This window comes from Notolabrus celidotus, chromosome 4 (genome assembly GCF_009762535.1).
Source record: "Notolabrus celidotus isolate fNotCel1 chromosome 4, fNotCel1.pri, whole genome shotgun sequence".
In the NCBI taxonomy this organism is placed as follows: domain Eukaryota; kingdom Metazoa; phylum Chordata; class Actinopteri; order Labriformes; family Labridae; genus Notolabrus; species Notolabrus celidotus.
Window position 1 is genome coordinate 10,584,176 of NC_048275.1, and position 20,502 is coordinate 10,604,677.

The window sequence follows — 20,502 nt, forward strand, 5'->3', positions numbered from 1 at the left end:
CCTCACTAGCTCCTCCCCCTTTACTCACCTGCCCTGCATTACCTGATTAGCTCACCTGCTCACTTAGTCATGCCACTGCCACTAGTTCTGTACCAGGTTGTCCTCATGAGCAGACATAGCTCTCTAGCCTTGTTTCAGTCTGCAGATATTTGACCTAGTCTGAAGTTATTTTGGATTTTGCCTGAGCCTGAACCCCTGAATTCCGGTTGCCTTGAATCTTTGTCCTCTTTCTGCAATCTCTTGGAAACGGCCCATTTGAGGACCACAGTAAGATTTTTTCAGCATTTTTAAAACAGTCTTTATGTGCTCAAGATCTACAGAAATTACACTCTGTGACACCATATTTTTGGCTTATTATTTAATTGTTTAATGGCTATGCTGCATTGATAACCAATATCTTAAATTCAGCATCTTAAGTCCGCCTCAGTTGTTGTATAACCTGGCCTACTTTTGAGCCACTTTGTGCAGACACTCAATGTGTCTCTCCCTTTTCATCCCCCTTGGTGCTGTAGTTGTGCGTGACAGCTGGTCTCAGTCATGAGATGCACACTCCCTTTAAAGACAAGTGGTGCCATCCAAGAAGGAGCAAATATTAGCAATCGAATTTAGGGGTAGATCCTGAATCTAAGGCAGCCACACTTTTCAAGATGTAGTTAAAAGGAAAACAACCCCTGGATCAATAAGGTAAATAAAACAACAAGCAGCAAAACTAACTGGTTATCATCATCATGCTTGCAGCTGGGAAAAGGAACACAAGATTTGTTTTCATAACTTTGTGGAGATCTTTTCATTTTATGTATTCAGAGTCTTCTCCGGAAGGAGCTAAAGACTCCACTAGCCGCCCCCCTGCTGCAGCTTTTGCTCCTCCACGATGCCCTGAAAAGCCAAAAACACCTGCGCAAGAAAATAAGAGCGGCTACATTATTGAAGGAGAAAAGGCCATAAAGAGTTTCAGTCAAGACGACAAATGAGGGAACAGATTAGGAGGGCAGATGGAAGAAATAAAGCATCCATGAGGAAAGATATACAGTAGATGAGATGAAAAGAGAGAAACAGCAGCAGGAGGTCCCGAGGATAGAGGGAAGTAGACAGAGGTGTAAATCTGGTTTAATGGGCAGATAGAGGTCCTCAGGTGTCCATATCATCACGCATACACACTCATCCACACCATGGTCACAACTCAGGAAGTAAAGACAAGTGTGTCAGTGTGTATATGTGTGTGCGATTGCAGTATGTGGGTGTAAAACTGCATGGAGCTTGAGGGGTGAATCTTTGGGAGGTGAGCTGTATGCAAAAAAAGACGAGGTGTGTTTTATGGGATGGCAGATTAATGAGCCTTAATGGGAGATTTGTGATCAAAGATCTCAGCTAGGTGAGTTACTGCTGAGGAGTAAAGAAGAAATGTGTCCCTCCTTGTATTGCACTTTGGCTTCAGCTGCAGTAAATTTACAGTCTCAGTTCTCTTAACCTTAAATCTATCAGGAGAAAGTAATATCTCAACCACCCTCATATTTGATATTTATATGTTAGGACAGGTATCCCTTTAAGGGGACTTTAGTTTAAGTTTCAGGAAACTACATAACTCTGCTGAACTAGTGTGAGCGTAGGAATGTGTTTTTATATAACCCATTATGCTGTTGTTGGCTTTGTTCAGTGTAATCTTTCTTAATGAAAACCCCACGGAGAGCAGGGACAGGACTTCAATCAGCGCAGACTAGCTAATTGGTAGATAAATTATATGAATCTTATTATTAGTATTGTGTTCATTGATTGTTAGAAATGAATCAAGACAAATGCAGGTTGTCAGATAAAGCCATTTGTGAATTTGTTCCTCTGGCATAAAGTAACGGCAATGCATTGAATGTGAGTTAGATAGACTGACTGGACTGAATCCCACTGTGAGGGATTGATGATGATGATAATAACAAAGGAGGTAAGTGCAACAGTTTGTGGAGGAGACAGGGAATGAAAGAGCAGCAGGGTGCTGAGAAATCCAAGCAAACAAGACAAGAAAATAACAGCAGCAATGAAATACGAGCAAATAGTCAAAAATGAGCGACAGGGTCTGTAGACATTACTGGAAATAATTCTTGATATACATCTTCTTGACTTTGGTGTTACTTTAATCCAACATACTCAAATCATTCCTTTGAAAATGAATCTCAGTTGAGTGAAGATTGGTACATGTGTTACGCTGAAGTCAAGAATGTAAGCTATATTTGGTGACAGAATTAAGCTGACCACACTGACTTTTTAGATCTGATTTTCAAACAGTGGGAAACAACACACACACATAAGAGCTATTACAACCAATATTTAAAATCAAAATCCTCTGACACATAGGCACTAGACTATTCCATAAGACTGCTAGACCACACATTTAACATTTGTGGTTTACACCAGCAGTTGTTTCATTCAGGTTCACACCATAGACTATATAAAATATGGACGTAGTATCCGTGAAGTCACCCATCTGTTTCTGAAGCGCTGTTTTGAGGCCAATTGTCGGTGGCATCCATATTGCTGCTGTCGAGCGATTGTGACGTAAAGAGGCGGGCTTTGAGCCTCCTAGCCAACGGCTACAGAGTTCCCGCCTGTCAATCAAGTCAGCTGTGTCTCTCATTGGAAGACTCGTAATCTCTATATCTTCAAAATTGCTGCGTTAGAAAAAAATTCACCCCCCCTACAGTGTGTACCGATCGAGAAATGAGCTATCCAGACTACACTCGTCTTTTGTACCAGGCTTTAACATTTTTATTTCTGCTGTGAAGATCGTCTTTTTTGAATTGGTGTGTATGTGGTTTCCAGTATTTCCAGAGGCAGCCTCAAGTGGATCCTCGATGAACTGCAGTTTTTAGCACTTCCACATTGGACCCATGTTTTTAGACTGGAGGTTTGCCGCTTGGTTCACACAGACTTTTATTTTGAAATGTCATTTAGGAGGTGCATGTTTCCACTTCCTCTTTCCCGCACATTCACTGTGATCGTTCTGTATGCAGTTGTTACTGTTGCAGGTGTCATTGAAGATTTAAGTTATGTTTATGTTGTGGTGAGATTCACATGACGTACCATAATTCTCTTTATGTTTGTGTGATTTCTATTTATCATATGATGGATTGTATCAATGTGTTTGGTAATTAGCCTCACTATATATCATGCTATCCAGGCTAGCTTGCCTGTGTTATCGTGAGTGTAGCACTGGATGATAAGAAGTTTATATTTAGTGTTCACTTCAAAGGTATGCATATTACATTTGCTTTAATACTTTTTATTACAGCAAAACTTTTATGTCTTTGTGTTGTGTATTTTATGTCAGCTGCTAAGTAAAATGCACGTGCAAACTAAAGATTTCAAATCTACCTGACGATTGTGTTCTCTGACCAGAGCCTAGTAGTGCTCGATTTGTGCTACATACCAGATTCAGGTGTCTAAAACCCAACAGTGACAATACTACAGACACGAGATCTCACAGAAACTCACCTGATCAAATGTGTAGAGGACTAATGCCGTCAACTGGCTGTCATGCCATGTGTTCTGTTTTACAGCAAAAACCAAAATACAGTGTTGTTGCCATAACTCCAAGTAAGGCTGTTTTGTTTCTCCCACTCAATTGGACTTTTCTTTTTGTGTCTTCCCCTACTGGCTATTTGAAGGTAGAAAATCTAGACCGAAGCGTTTGAAAATCAATTCAAGGTTTCCACTTAGTAAATGTCTGACTCCTACAGTAAACAACTGTTATGTAAAACAGAGGGTTAAAAAGTCATCTCAACTAAATGTCACCTATACTTACGTGAGGCATCTTGTTGTGCTGTGACTTCTATTCTCCGCTGTTTTTGTCCTCAACACCTGACCTTTTTCTGCTCATATGAAACACAAGCACGACTCTCTTTCTCTCTTTCTCTTTCTTCGTCTCTTCCAGATGAGTCCTGCCAAAAAAGGCTGAGTCACAGTTGGTGTTCTGCTCTGAACGTCTATTGTCATCCAGACATTCAGCCCTCCTCCTTTTCTTTCCTGGCTCACTGATTTCTTATTCTCTCTTTTTGCTCTTTCATCTTTTGTCCTTCTTTGGCTCAGGTGTGAGTGTCTTTTGTGTGAAACAGTGCATGAGAATACTGTCCTAGGATCTCATAGGGTTATGCAAATTACGTTCAAGCAAGCAAAAACACAAAGTATGAAAAGAAAACACTGACGCAAACATGCACTTACATGATTGCTCACAGTTTTGTATGTATTAAAGGAGCAACATGGAGATCCATTATAAAAAGAATACCTATTTGAGAAATGTTGTAAAGACTTTTTGCACCATGCTTTGCAGCATTTCATACAGTCGTTATGCTCCTCAGGAGCTCTTTTCCTTTTCTGAAAATGTCCTGTCATGTGCAATCAGAGACAAAGTGAAGGAAGAAAACATGACCTATTTTGAGTCTTGATTTGAAGGCAGTTTTTCTTCATGGATATTTCATAAGGAAGAGGGAAAGGTGCTGCGTGTGTTGTGGAAAGGATTGAGATCAGAGCACATGCATGAGTTATAAACCAGTTTGGAGGATACTGAAGAGGATGGTCGCACTTCTCAAAAGAGCTTCCAGAAATCGCTTAAAATAAACGGCACCATCAAAAACATGTGAATATAAAATGTGATGTGAAGCTTTATAGGTGTTGTGGTTTGGTTTGTGCCTGTAGGAGGCAGGGACTCCTTCCTTTCATGAGTTATTTTTTTATACAATTATCACTGAGTATAAGGAAAAATCTGCTATGGTGTTCATAATATGCCCTGCATGAAATGTGCTGATATGAGTGTTTGCTGCATTTGTTGAGAGAAATACACAGCACTGTCAGCATCTGTTGGATCTGCCTGCACCAGTAGACATGATGGAAAACAAAGAAATGTTGAAAAGTCCAGATTAAGATGAGACATTTAAAGTGACAGCAGCAGCAGCAGCAGCAGCAGCAGCAAACAACTGTATCTCTATAAATTGTTGCTACGAAAAAAGAAACCCTCACACTTATAGTTTATAGGTATCGGTGAAATACTTTAAATTCAGTACTAATTTATAACTTAGGTTAAAAACATGTTACCATTTAGAGAGCTCTATTTAAAAGTACAGCTACAGATAACACTCTGTCTAATCTCTATTAACCAGAGCATTCATTAAACTCACAGACAAAACGTCAAAGATCCCTCAGGTCAGTATAGTCCACCACAGATTACTGTGCTGATTTCAAGTAGACACTGAAGGCAATGGAGCGTTCAATGACTCTCGTGTTAATGTTTGTTACATTTACTCTCTTTACTCTTCCTCTACTCGTATAGTCTGGTAAATAATGCTGCAGGAGTCTCCATTTGTCAGCAGAGCTGTCAATCATGATCTTCAACTCCCTATTTTTAAGCATCAAATAACTACAGTTATTGTTGCAACAGTTCTGCAACAATTGTAGTGATTGATTTATCAGTCATAGTGTTGTTTGGACAAGACAAACCCATCGTAGATGTCACCTTGACTGTGGGAAATTATATGTTTTTTTTAAAACAAAATGCAGGTAAGAATTTGATCTTATATCTTAATAAACTATACTGCAGCCAATGTACTTGTAGAATAAAGCAGACAGTAAGAGCTGAATGCATGTGAACCACATGCTTGATCACATTAGAAAACTCATTAAGGCCAGCAAAGCTGCAATCACGACAAGTTACCCTGAAGCAGCTTCCACTGCACACACATGCATCATCACGAAACGTATTCATATGAATATAACATAGACATTTCCCTCCTTCATCCCCATGGGACAGTCAAAGCTGATACGTGCAGCAGAAAGATGTAATCTTTGTTTTTATGGGTTCATTTCATTGCAACACTCATCTTCATCCATCCACATTTCCTCGGCCCCCCGGAAAGAAACATGCATGGATAGATTGTGAATGAGTGACATTTCTAGGCCATTAACACCCGTCGCCATTCCCGTTCAAGGAACCCAGTGATGAATTTTACAGAAGTCAATTTAGTAACCTGACATTTAAGCTTTCCGTTTAATGCAAGCCCCTGCAGCTCTGTCTTCAGCCGAACAGGCTGATGAAAGAAACAATGGAACATGAAGCACAGACTGAAAATGTGAAGTTTTGGTTGGAATAATTAAAGGAGAACTGCGCTGAGTCTTGTCAGGTTCATGCATTCTTAACAATGTAAAACTTGTCTTGTAAATCCCTTACATGCTGTAGAGGGTTTTGCAGCCAACAGCCACCGTCTCATTACAGTCCCACAGAGAAGAATTACATGTGATATGTGAAGCAGCGCCAATGAGAGGCTTAATTAGATATGTAACATTTAAACTGGAGTCCAAGAAGAACTATACATTTCATTAAAGGATATCTTTTGGATGCACGCATGTCTCCTACCAGACGGATAAAGAAATGCTTTTAATGAAAATACAGCCAATCATTTTTTGATTAGCATTTGAACAGATTTGCGTGAATATGTTTGAGGTCCTGATTTCCCAAACATACTTATGAATGATTCCAGTGATGATGATGATGATGTAGGAGGCAGGGACAGGCAGAATGGGCTTACATCTCTTCATTAAGTCCATTTTTAAATATCTTTCTGGTGATTCAGATGTAAGGACCTTTAATTTTCCCCTTATCCTGCTCACCGTGTTGCAATTCTAACACTTATAACCACCATGCTTACTATGCATTATCCCACTTATTACCAGGCTACCAAATAAAGCTACACAAAGGTTAACACAAAGTATTGATTTATGAATGATTTATGTATATGGTTGAAAAGCAGTCCCTCAGATTCCAAAATGTAACCGACATTAGCCTGTTTATTTGTTTTAAATCCCATTAAATAGAACATTTTTATTAAAGGTACCATTAAAAATGACGAACAGGTCTTCTCCTGGAACATTTATGTTATCATTTTTGTCCTCATTCAGCTATCCATTTCCTCAGAGCTTTGCAGCTGACACACTTTTAAACAGAAATTACTCAAATGTCTCCATTTTTAACATTTTGCTATTATCACTAATAGTTTAAGCTACTTTGTAGAGATTGGCAACTTAGATATACACTCCCAAGCTCACATTGTTTGGATTTCAGGTTGAGGATTTAATATTAAAAATGTCGTCCATGTAGTTTGTAAACAGAAACAGACATTTTTGCCACAGTGTCAACAGGCGCAGGTGAAATGTGACTCCTTTCTGTGGGCTGATTTGATATGACGTGATCAGGTCTCTTCACTGTTGTGAATTACTCATCATTGTTTTGAGCTTTTGACCAATCAGGATCAAGTGTTTACCACAGCTGGGTAATGGATAGTTTTAAATGCACAAGTTACAAAACTGGACCTGTCTAACAACCAACATGAAAGTCAAACCTCTCTGCCCCTGCAGACTGCACCTATATGCTTTTCTACTCTTCTGCCCACTCAAAGCACTTCACATGTCAGCATACACACATTTACATACACATTCACACAGTGGTGGCAGAGACCACAGTGTATGGTGCCAAACTGCCCATCAGTCCACATTCACACACATTCACTCATTCACCATGAGCTATTCTGGGTTCAGTGTCTTTCTGAAGGACTCTAGGACAATAAAAGTGCATCATTGGCTTCGTAAATGAAGGTTTACTGTGTAGTAATATAATCATTTCTATCAGTAAAATGTTTTACAACATCACCTCCAACCGAAACCTGCAGAGAATCAAATGTTTCAGTTAGATTGTACCTTCATCTGCAGACGAGACACTGAATCACTGAGCATTAACTTTCTGTCTATAAAACAAGGCTGAAGCTCATTCTGTGTTTACTTGCTATTTGTATAAATTATCATTGGTCATTATGACATGTTTTGTAGATGGACAGGTGATTGGACTGAATCAGAATCACATGAAAGTGGCGTTTAACAGACTTCCCCGTCAGCACCCCTTAGTATGAAGTCCATGTATTGTCAAAATGTGCCAAACTGTGTGAATATTGTAGTTGGCATTGTGGATACATCCACATTGATTGGAATGACCTTATATGTTTTTCCTATTTCTTTTTTTGGTATATGTTTTTATTGATAGCACAGTGAAGTGTAACCAGAAATCCAGAAAGAGAGAGTCAAGGGTGACATGCAGCAATAGGCAGAGGGTCAAAGTTGAGCCTCAGTGTCAAGGATTATAGCCTCTGAATAATGGAGACGCATGTGTCTGCAGACCTGAGAGCTGCAAAGTCAGGACCGCAATTCAGGGATTACAATTCTAAGAACCTGGTTTATCACCTACTGGGTCACCACCGAGTACATTTTAGTGATGAGATGGATGATAAAGGAAGAGTAAGTAACCCTATCCTTGCTGTCATAACAACTCATGTCAGAGATGCTCTGCAGACACTTGATGGTGGAATACTGTATGGGATGTCTGTTTTACCTGCTGAGCTGAACTGGTGCCCCCAATATTGGTTTTAGTATTGACACAAAACCTGACATCAATACAAACAAGACAAGTCCTTGCTGTATGATGTTTGGTCCATTTCCGTTGGTTTGGTGTTTTTGTATAGGATGAAAGTTTACAGTCTACAGCAGTGACTATGTAAAGGCAGATGTTGAAATTAAACCATTAAGTTTGCAGTTTCCTAACCCTCCTGTGGTTCTTATTCTAAGGTGTTACCAGCTCAGCATTGAGACCAGAGACTTTAGAGAGATTGATAAACTTTCCTTACTCAGAGAACAACTCGCAATTGGAAACACACACCCAAAGCTCACAGTCACAAAATTACAATGATCAATTATACACCAGGCACCCAGGTAATATAACGTGAAGTCCATTAATCCTGATATTTTGCAACACTGCCAACTGTCATGTGCTGTGTGTCTCTGTGTTTATGTGTCTATTTGTGTGTGTGTGTGTGTGTGTGTGTGTGTGTGTGTGTGTGTGTGTGTGTGTGTGTGTGTGTTTGTCTGGGGAGGAGCAGGTGTAGCAGTGGAGGGGAGTGATGGGGTTTCCCTCTCTGTAGTCTGGCTGCAGACCTTTTTGGATAGCCTGAGGTACAGAGCCTCGTTTTTCATGTGGACAGCTCTGCCTATTGCTCTGATAGTTTCTGTGTGTGTGCGTGTGCGTGTGCGTGTGCGTGTGTGTGTGTGCGTGTGTGTGTGCGTGTGTGTGTGTGTGTGTGTGTGTGTGTGTGTGTGTGTGTGTGTGTGTGTGTGTGTGTGTGTGTGTGTGTGTGTGTGTGTGTGTGTGTGTGTGTGTGTGTGTGTGTGTGTGTGTGTGTGTGTGTGTGTGTGTGTGTGTGTGTGTGTGTGTGTGTTTGAGAGAGAGTAAGAACAACTTTTAAGTGAGATCATTTGCATATCCCAACCCCGTGGCATTTCCCAACACCTTCCCAATCACAAGCTTTCTGGATTTTGTTTGAATAATGAAAGTGATAAAAGATTGAATTCATTCATGGACCAAAATAGTAAGAGCAGAATGAAGCCCCTCAGGTGTTACTGCGTCTGGTGTGTGTGTGTGGCATATGTGTGTGCGCTTGGTTCATGATGGTGTTTGTGAAAACCTATTACAGCTGATGGACCAGAGTGATAGCCTGCTCTCAGCTTTATAGCAGCTGATTGCTGTGTGTGCATGTGTGTGCGTGGATCTGTGTGCATAATGCATGGATCACGATTTACGGAGATAGCCTTGGGTAATTAGAAAAATGCTACCGCACTATTTGCAAACAAGATCAATTTGTCAGAGTTTCTCTTGTGATCAAAGCACAAATCTCTTTGCATATAAATGTACAGAATTAACATTTACGGCTCTGAAAGGGTTTGGTGTAGCTCAGGACCAATATATGTTACTTATTTCTGCTTGTTTAGCTCTCTGTGTGTGCTATTATTATCTACTTTCACGGGCCTGCTCTTTACTGTTTGGTTTGACTATCTCACTGGGGCTTATCTATGTGTGTGTGTGTCTGTGTGAGTTTGTGTGTGTTTGAGCGTGTGATATCCATCAAGTACAGCAACAATTTCCTCCGAGTACAGTGTCAACAAACACTATCAGGGGACCAGTCAGCAACCCAATGAAAGATGCACCTGGGTGTTTTTCCCCCCCGCTAGAGGAAAGGCTTGATGTATTTGTCTGGTGAGACAACTGTGTGTGTACATCACTGTGTGTGTTTGTATGTGTGTGTGTGTGTGTGTGTGTGCTGCTGTCTTCTCAAAAGAAATAGATTTCACATTTACTGTTGCTTACCTGCGTTTACACTGTCTCCCCTTGAGATTGATGATTCCCATCACAGCGTGTATGTGGGTGTGTGCGGTCATGTGTGCTGTATGTACCCACAGCATGAGAGCATGAAGGACAGAGAATAGGACAGGTATAGAAAAAAAACAATGAAATCTGCTTATGATAACAAGAAAAGGTGCTGCGTGAGTTTTCACATTTTCTCCTTCATTACATCCTCCCGTCAGTCTCTCACAGTCTGGCTCTATTTTTAGACTCCCTGTTCTGTTTTGTGGCAATTATAATAATTCAGAAAAGCAGCATGAACACATGTAAAATCCTTTCAGCAAAGCCAAGCAATCATTCCTGCCTTTATAAAACTGAATTAGTCACAGCTTTGGTTTCTGGATTCATTGTGCTGCCTGTTCCCATGTGTCATGGCAGATCTAGCCACTCCCCCAGCCTATGCAGTAACTCTTTCTATCAGCTGACCTTCCTCGGGCATACACTTTATAAACATCATGGTGGAGTGCACTGTTTACACCAATCAGCTGTAACATTATGACCACCTTCCTCACACTGTGTAGCCCCCCCCCCCCCCCCCTTTTGTTAGCTTAAGGCTGCTTTGGCTCTGACCCAGGCATGGACCCCACTAGACCTCTGAAGGTGTGCTGTGGTGTCACACCAAGACCTTTGCAGCAGATCTATTAAGTCCCGGGAGTTATGAGATAAAGCCTCCATGGATCAGACTTGGTTGTCCAGCACATCCCACAGAAGCTCTACTGGATTCAGATTTAGAGGATTAGGAAACAAAGTCAACACCTTGAACTTGTTGTGTCTCCTTCTTCCATTGCTACGTGGTCCAGCTCCTTGCTCACGTGTCCATGTAGGTGCTTACAGTGGTGGCTATGGGTCAGCATGGAAACTCTGACTAGTCTGCAGCTGCACAGCCCCATGCACAACAAACTGACACACTGTGTGTTCTGACAACTTCCAATCAGAACTAGCATTAACTTTTTCAGCAGTTTGAGCTCCAGTAGCTCTTCTGCTGGATCACACCATACGGGCCTACACACATCAATGAGCCTTGGCTGCCCATGACCGTGTTATATGTTCGCTGGTTCAAGGAAGGACCCTTAGACCACTTTTGGTAGGTGCTCTCCACCCAACACCTGCTGCAGTTTTTGGAGATGCTCTGACCGAGTAGTCCAACCATCACAGTTCCGTCCTTGTCAAAGTCGCTCACTATCTTTAACTTACATATTTTTTCTGCTTCCAACAAAACTTCAAGAACAAAATGTTCACATGCTGCCTGATACATCCCACCCACTGACAGGTGCCACTGTAAAGAGATAATCAATGTTATTCCCTTTAGCTGTCAGTTGTCATAATGTTAAAGCTGATTGACTGATAGACAGTCTGACTGTTGAGCTCAACCTGAGTGCTCACACTGTACGTGTTAAATTGGGAGAGAGCTCCGATGATTTTTAATACAGCTTCTCATTTACACCAACACTTTTAAATTGTCTTAATGGTATCTGCAATTTCTGTCTGCAACACCTTTGGATGAAAGCTTTCCTAATCCAATACACTTTTTGTCAAATACTGCTAATATCTCTTTGTTAGCCTCTGAAACCAATAGGCCAGGTCTAGACTTCGCCAAAGTGAAACCAATGCAGACCTAATGCATATTGACGACTGTGTAACCAGCTGGTCACTTCCAGGAGCAACAACTCTGAAACCTATTGAATCTAAGTGGACCAAAGTGTTAGAAATATTAGCCCAGAAACCCTTCACCATTCTAGAATACTCCTGAAGCACACGCTCCTAAGCTTTGACAACTTCCTAACATTTAAAACCGCCTATATGATGAATAAAGTCCAATATGGGCAATAGCATGATACTCATTTTGTGAGTTATTATCCAGCTCAGAATAGAAGATAAACTTATTGTAAATTATTTAGAGTAAGGCAATCTGTTATCCTTTTTAGATTGAGCTTCCTCCACATTGGAGTAAAGAAGCTCTGTCGTCACTACGCCTTTGTACTTTTACACTGAACCATGCGTGGCAGAATAAGCAAAAGTAGCATGACGTGTTGACAAATGGTGCATGCTTCACGGTTCAGCAGAGGAACAACTTCGCCCCACCATTACTCCTCTGAGGGTTTTACATTGCAGAGGAGGCATTAAAGTGGCATAACTGTCCTGTTGAAAACATGCAATGCAAAAGGGATTTATGCTCATTAGCAGGAGGATTTTCAGCCAGGAGCGGTCACAGTATTTATCTACCATGACCCAAACATATCATCTAAATATGGTAACTTCTGACCCCCAAACACTATGATTGTGAAAGCTAGAATGCCCGACTTAAGGTCTAAATTATCGTCTGTAACCACTGGTTGACCCCAGCACATTCATTTCTTTAAATTGAGTCTATAGCTGCTCCCTGAACTTCTACGAGTGCAATAAAAGTAATTCCAGGGTTTGTGTGCAGCTCTGGCTCTGTAAATGGGAAACAAATAAAGTGGCTTCAGCCAAGCCACACAACAGTCATCCAGCCAATCAGCAACAGGTAGTGTTTGCTGGCTTCTCTCCCTCGTCCATGTCCTCCCCTATGAGTAATAAAGCTGCACTGTTTTATGATCTGTAGATAAAAACCTGCAAACCACTTTGCCATCTTGGTAAACAGTAATTGAAGGTATCACTCACAGGAGAATATAAACTACTGACTGCGTTTGTGCTGTGCTCTTTAGGTGAAAGTGTTTGTTTTCTCTGAGGCATTATAATTGATGATGTTTGGCTGCTTTCCATTGACAGCTTTTTTTTTGGATAAAGTTCCAGCTTTTGTGAAACACCCAGTTTTAATACAACCAGGTGATAAAATGTATTAAACTTTAATTTGAGAACAAAACATTTAGATACTCACGCCAAGAAAACTGAACTGCACTTAAATTTGGTGACATGTTTTTGTCTCAAACTCTGGAGAGCTCCAGAGTCAGAGGAGACGTTATGCAATGAAATGCCAGGGCTAAGTTGTTCTTTTTGTTTTAACTAAACTGAACATCATGTTTTAAATCGGTGGAGAGACACTTTTAGCTTCCAGGGAACCTGCTATTGGGCAAAAAGGCCCAAAATAACTAGAAACTTAGGATGCACCCCGCCGCTCAATTTTAGATCTCAGACAATGAACTTCATCATAGCAAAAACAACAAAAAAACAAACAAACAAAAACCAACATTAACAATTCAACAACTTTTTGATTGTGAATGGGCTGCACATTTTTTTGTTTTAAAAAAAAAAATCTCCCCTGTATTTTTATTTTTTAAGTTATGTTTTGGTGCTTTTTTTTCTTTATTGATAGGGCAGCTGAAGAGAGTCAGGAAACATGGGGAGCAGAGAGTGGGGGGAGACATGCAGCAGAAGGTCACCGCAGCCAGGTGATGAGCCGGAGACCTCTGTGACAGAATTTATTGATATCTTTATCTCACCAATGTATTTTAAGGAAGCTGCTTTTAAAAATATGATGCAGAGTTTTTATGGCTTCTTTTTGCTTGTATATGACATATATAATCAAAATGTAATGATTTGATTAGCATAAATCAGCTGCATGTAGCTTATTTGAGTTTGAAGTAAATGTCCTCATAACTCTATTATATACTAACGTGGAAACATGTTTTCCATTAAAGCTGCTGTTGGTAGTCACAGAGTAAACATCTGTTCAGAGAGAGGGACTTCGAATGTCAACACTATCCCCCCCAACACAGATCGGCGTGTGTAGTCATGATAAAGCTGGACTCATATCCAATCGGAGGACGTAGCAGGGGCCACCCCTTAACCAATCAGGACAGAGGATTGGAGATTAGCTATGATTGGTCCGTCATAACTGGAACAAGGGGAATAATAACATTGCTTGATACATAAGCATTCAAAAACGCAGAGATTTCGCAATAGTTTCAAATTGCTTCACTTACTGATGAGTACTGATGGGCATTATGACCTTTTCTCCAAACCCAGCAGAAAAAAGTAACGTCAATTACACCATTCCTACCAACAGCAGCTTTAACTCGATCATTTTGTCTTGAAGTTAAGAAGCATTTTGTTCCTCATGGGTCATCATTTTGCAAAAGCTGCACTTCTTTAACATGTTTCTTGCAGCAGCTGAGCATTGTTTGTGTTTGACGTCTCTGCTCCAACCTGACCCTTCACAGATTTATGTTACATGCAGAAATCTGAGGAGTGATGAGATTATATCTTGAACCCCCTTCCACCAACCCTGCAGGTGGATGCTGGGTTGGTGGTAGGGCTGAATATGAGCTTTAGTAGTGGGGGACAGCAGTGGCAACGACAGAGCAGAGGGAGGTAGTAGAAATCTTGCAACTTAAATAGACCTCCATGTGGGGAGAACACGTGTTTCTGGTGATTGTGAGAATGATGCGTGTCAAGGGTTGAATCAGTGCAGCCTGAGTCACCCGATCGCTCCATTAAGTGACTCCAGAGATTTGGAGGGGAAGAGCTTTTGATTCTTATAACATGAAGTAGAAGTCTATTACATTACATACAACCTGATGATATACTGGTATTCAGTCTAAAAAGCATGGAGTTTTTGCAGCTCCTCGTCTCAACACCAGCAACACTACTCTTGCAAATCATCCTCTCTTTCTATGTCATGCACTTGTTTTCTTCCTCTCATTAAATTCTGTTGTTTCCCTTTTTTTCCAGTTGATGTTTCACACAGCTCCTCCTCTCCCAGATCAATGTCGTCCTGGATCTGTGCTTCTGTATTTTGACATTTGGCTCCTGCTGAGAGATTAATTAGCTGTCTACCTCAGAGATGTGTGTAGAAGCCTCTTGACATCCTTCACTTTGTCTTGTCATCTTTTTACACTCTCACTCTTTGCTTCCTTTCTTCCTCACCTACATTTCCATCCTTCCAGCCTAAGGTTCATGCCTCTATCTGGTATTCTCATGAGATACTGTAGCAAATAAACTTCTAATTTTGGTCTGAATCTAATTGATTCCTTCTCTGTGTGTGCTGAGAAAACAAAATTTGATAGATGTCTGCTTGATGCACTTGAGGCAGGCTGTGTTATTGAGCGCTTTATCCGTATTCAGAGCATGAGCCTGCCTAGGAACCTTACATGCTGCATGTACAAAGGATGTAAAGCAGAGGTCACCAGAGACAAAAGCTTAAGTCTTTGTTCGAAAAGGCTCAATCACTGCGCTGGAGGACAAGATCAAAGAAAGATTTGTAGTGTGGTTTTTGACACATTAGAGGAACATGTGAGCTTTGATTTTGGTCACATGAGCAAAGTGAATGAACAAATTAAAAGAATGTCATTTTTTCCCCCTTCTCTCTCCTGAAATGGAAAGTACGTGTTCAACCCCTTCAGGTGAAAGCACTTAGTACGCAAAAATACGGCTTTACATAATTTCATGCTCTTGGAGAAACTAAGCGGCAGCAGTTCCTTGCTCTTTCCCCATAACTAACAGCACTCTGTTTTAAACTTTCATGTGCTTCCAGAGTGAGTCCACAGAAGAGTAAATGCTGTGGGAGGGGGGTCTTGTCAGGGTACGTTAACTGAGAGCTGTGGTAAGAGGGCAGACAGCAACACGGTCCGTCTGCTCGGCTGATGAGTTGCATATTTTACGCTGTATTTGGTTTACATGGCTCGTAGATGTTTTGAAAGTGTGCTCAAGCCTTACAGGATTACCATTTAAATTCCACAGAAATCCCTGTGAGGTAAATGAATATTTAGACACAGAAACTACAAGTCGAGAACCGATAAGAAACAGCAGCTCGATGGAGAGAGAAAGCGGCAGACAGGTTACTCTCCTCCAGTTTATTTCAAACATCAGGCCTTGTTGTGCTTTCTTTCTCTTGGCTGTGAACTAGAAACCTGCAGTAGGAGGAAAAAAAACAGCATGCTTGTGTATTTTTGCAACTTCTGAGTCATTCACTTTGCATGACCTGCACCAAGAAGGCTGAAATATTGATGTTCCTCTACATTTATGGTTTTATCACACATTACACTGTGAAGACACCTTGCTGGTGAAGACCTCTGTGACATAAAAATTTTAGATTTAAAGGACCTGCGAGTAAATACTGCAGCGAAAAATCAATGGAGGTCTTCTGTGATATATTCTCTGTGGTAAGATGATGACAGATGTGAATGTTTTTCTTCAGTATTGGAATACAAAAGGTTTGTAATCAATGTGACTTCAGTTTACCATCAACATACATGCAGTTCATACAGTAAGCTAGAGGATAACATTTACATTCAGCATAAAGTCTTGTGAGGTAAAATGTGTTTAGACGCAGCTACAAGTTGAAAAATATATTGACACAACATTAAAAACAACATGCGAAGGTTAGGGAAGAAAAGGTTATTCTCCTACAATCTATTAATACAAAAGACCTTGTTGTAGCACCTCCTTGCCATGCTAACAGAGCATGATTGTGCCAGAAACCTGTAGCATGAAGAACAGATGTGTATGAGTGGGGTTTTTTTTTAAGCTTCTGAGTCATTTATTAAGAAAAAAACATCAGACACTTTTTATTTTCGGTTTGTAATGGCAAATTATTTTAATACTAGATTTGAAACCTCATGTGGACTAAATATATTCTACACCTGTCAAGTTTCCGTTTTTGGCATGGCACATGCACATTTAGCAGTGACAGAAGGGGAAGATTTACCAAACTTCTTAGTACTTTTAAAATTGTTATCTTGTATTTTGCTCTATCCCTCTTTCAAGACCAAACTCAGTCGAGGCATGATGTCTGCCTAACATGAGTCTGGTTCTGCCTGAGGTTTCTGCCTGTTAAAAGGAAGTTTTTCCTCACCACTGTAACTAGCTAAATACTGCGATGTGCAATGCTCATGATGGATTAAGGTGGGGTCACACTGAGTCTTACCTTGTCTTGAAGTTGGGTCTCTGTTCATAATTTGACATAGTGGTCTAGACCTCCTATGTTTGTAAAAGCGTCTTGAGATAACGTTTGTTGTGATTTGGTGCTTTACAAATAAAGATTGATTGATTGATTGTAATCATTGTGCAGATAATTCAAAGCTTCATCTGGAAAGGCAACTGGGCTCGAAATTCTGAAGCGGTTCAAGGCTTCCTCAGTTCTTAGAAGTTTTCGGATCAAGCTTTTAATTACCACAACCTGGATGACTGAGAACTTTCACAGACAGGCTGTGCAAATACTTCCTAGTGAATGTGATAGTCTTGAGCAGAGATGATGTTAAGTTAGGTATTTTTTTTCCTAACAACAAAAGAAAAATAGGGTTTGTTTCAGTAGAAGAAACACAATTTCACCCTCAGTTTTTTCATACTCTCGATATGAGGATTAAAAGAAAGATTATCTTCGGATTTCTTTGCACTGAACTTTTTTAGAGCGTCACCGTCACATACTTGCATACCTTTGTCTGAGGGAGAATAAAACCAACTCTTCCTCTGCATCCAGAAGATCTTTAAGGAGATGTGACTGTGCAGAATTTTCAAACAAACCAGGGGTAAAATGTTGATTTAGGGCATCAAGCATAATTGTTTATCTGCACAAGTTTCATTTACCATGAAATGTAATTCCCCAATTTCATTTCATTGTTTGGCTTCGTGACTCCTGTCCAGTAACGTATGGGTGATGTTACTTAGAGTCCATGTTTCATACAGTCCATGTTTTTATAGTTATTGCCGCCGGGCTGTGGTTTGGCAACTACTATTTAGAGAAAGAGGTCAGAACATTTAATTAAGGGCTACTGCTAATAAAACAAGGACATCCTAACTCAGCTCCAAGGATAATATTTTTTTGACATACTATAACCGACATGACAGAGACTCACTGACCTCTGTGTTAACGACAGACTTTCAGCTTCAGTGTCACTGTGACTCAGGGAGCTTCACTGTTGTCATGTCCATGGCCCAACACACAGGCTTTCCTGGGGAGACAACATGTGGAGTCACTTCTCTGGATGAGTAATCTAATGATTGGTCCTGTGGTGCGCTTAGTCTGAATCCTTGTGTGTGTGTTTGTGTAAATGTGGAGCTAGGTGTGTTTGAGTACACACAAGTTGCTGTAATCCGTACAAGTTGCTAGTACAGTATATCTGTACACTAAAAATAAATGGAAGAGGAACTCCGGAACATCTTTATCTTTGGATTATCCATCACACAATTTAAAAAAATTGACCTACAAAAAGCAATATGATGGGGCACTGGTGGCCTGGCGGTTTAAGCGCCCCACATACAGAGGCTACAGTCCTCGTCGCAGGGGTCGCCGATTCGATTCCCGGCCGGTCGACCATTTCCTGCATGTCGTCCCCCACTCCCTACTCCCCACATTTTTTGTCTCTCTTCAGCTGTCCTATAGAATAAAGGCAAAAAGCCCAAAAATATAACTTAAAAAAAAAACAAAAAAAAAAACAATATGACGAAACACACCAAAACTTAGACACTACCTTGGTACACACTGGAATGGTACATCCCAGGCATAAATAACAGACTAGCCCTTTATTCAAACCCAACACCAACCTCATTAGAATGTCAACTTGAGACCATACACTGAATTAACATTTACAGCTCTGAAGTGTAGATTAGAAATTTGTGGTGTGTACAAAGCACAGTGTTTTTTGTTGCTTGGTACTTTTCAAAGGACGCTCTTACTCTCCTAGAACTCTGACTTCCTGTTTGGCATGACAGCTGGCCTACCTGATGCTGTGCAGCAGGTCCTGTCAGTATAATACGCTGGGCTAGCTAATCAAAAGCTGGTCAACTGACACATGTAAAGACAAATCAGTACAGAAATTGCACTTGTGGTGCATTAGGGATGTTTTTCTATTGCTGAAAACAGCAACAGCCTTGGCAACAACATTGACATATAGAGACAAATCTGTGTGGCAAGCATGGTGCATTGGTTTGGTATTCCAATTGGTTTAAATTAGGACAGGGATTGTTCAAAACCAGCATGTGTGAGTGTTTATGGATATTTGCTTGGAATTGGGACACCTAGCTTGAAAACAGGGCAGTCCTAGTGAAACCAGGACCTTAGCCCACAAGGAAACCTCTCTGGTACATTTACTGTTTGTGAATTAGTCAGTTTAAATTGGTTGAATGTTTGTTTTTTGCGTGGAGGTTTGCCAACTCATGTGTCTCTGAGTATATACATGTTCACCCTTGTGTGATATATCCAAATGATAACCTTCCATTTTCAATGACGCTGATCCCATTAGTGCAGAGTGCGATAAGTGGAGCTAAGCCCTAGTGTGATTGTGAGGATTTAAGCTTTGGCAAAAAATAAATAGAGGTGATTACTGTGTAGTCACACACAGTAAAGGATGAGACATCCTCTCATCCTTTACATCAAGTCATGAGACCAAACGTTCTCCTTTTGTTGGATCCTCTCTCTAACAGAATAAGATACAGCCTCACTGAGATTACTTTCATGTCCAATTCTCCTTCCCTTAAGATCATGGGCTGAAATGTGTTTGTTTTTCCGGTCTTTGTTTTTGTGCTGTATTTGCACTGACTGAGACAAAATGGGATGAAACATCTTTTATTCAAACGTCCTTATGTCCCCTGTTATTGATTTTAACACAACTTGTCTTAGCTCGGGCCCTTGTCTTGCTCTTTCCTCTTCTCATTTTCGTTCTCTAATCTCATCAGAGTACTCTTTTTTTTGTTCTATTACTCTTTTCTGTGGCCTGATCCAATTAACATTGCTCCCTTATCTTTCGTTTTTGTTAAGTTCGGATATCAAGTAACATCTTTCAGCTCCTGAGCTTTTTTCTTTTGCTAAAGGCAAAGACGATGAGGAACACAAAGGTCATAAATCAGAGCCAACCACTGAGAGGGAAGTGTAAATTGGGTGGTATATACATGGCTCATATAAGGCTTAGAGGGGGAAGATTGAAATTGATTGTTAATGGTGTAGATGGTCATCCTGTGGCTGTGTTGTGGTTATTGATCAGGCTCTGGTTGCTCCTCCAGGGTGCTGGCTTTCAGACCGATGCCCTTTCATGTAAACTGCTGTATTTTTATTAAAAATGTTTACTCACTGGTCAGAGAATGTTTGTCTTCACACACATGCCAATGCAAATGCAGTGTGTGAACATATACTGTACATTAAAGTTCACATTGAATACATGCTCAGAGAAAATCCAACATTGTCTCCAAAGCTGTGAGAGATCCCTGTGAGAGCAATCGATACAAACCCGTGGTTCAGTCTGTACATGTTCCCTCAGGGCACAGCGGGGCGGACAGAAAGCACTGAAATAAAGAGTGCGAATGTGAGAGAAAATGAAGTAATCTGAGTGGCC

General features: G+C 40.6%; 1 protein-coding gene across 2 annotated transcripts in view; it reads left to right on the forward strand.

Moving 5' to 3' along the window:
* The first annotated feature begins 83 nt into the window (after positions 1-83).
* The window catches only part of LOC117811168 (Kv channel-interacting protein 2-like), a 191,725-nt gene continuing 171,306 nt past the window's right edge, over positions 84-20,502 (forward strand). For both annotated transcript variants that reach the window (XM_034681260.1, XM_034681262.1), the window contains exon 1: positions 84-267. The gene's annotated coding sequence lies outside the window, so the exon portion shown is untranslated. The remainder of the gene's footprint in view (positions 268-20,502) is intronic.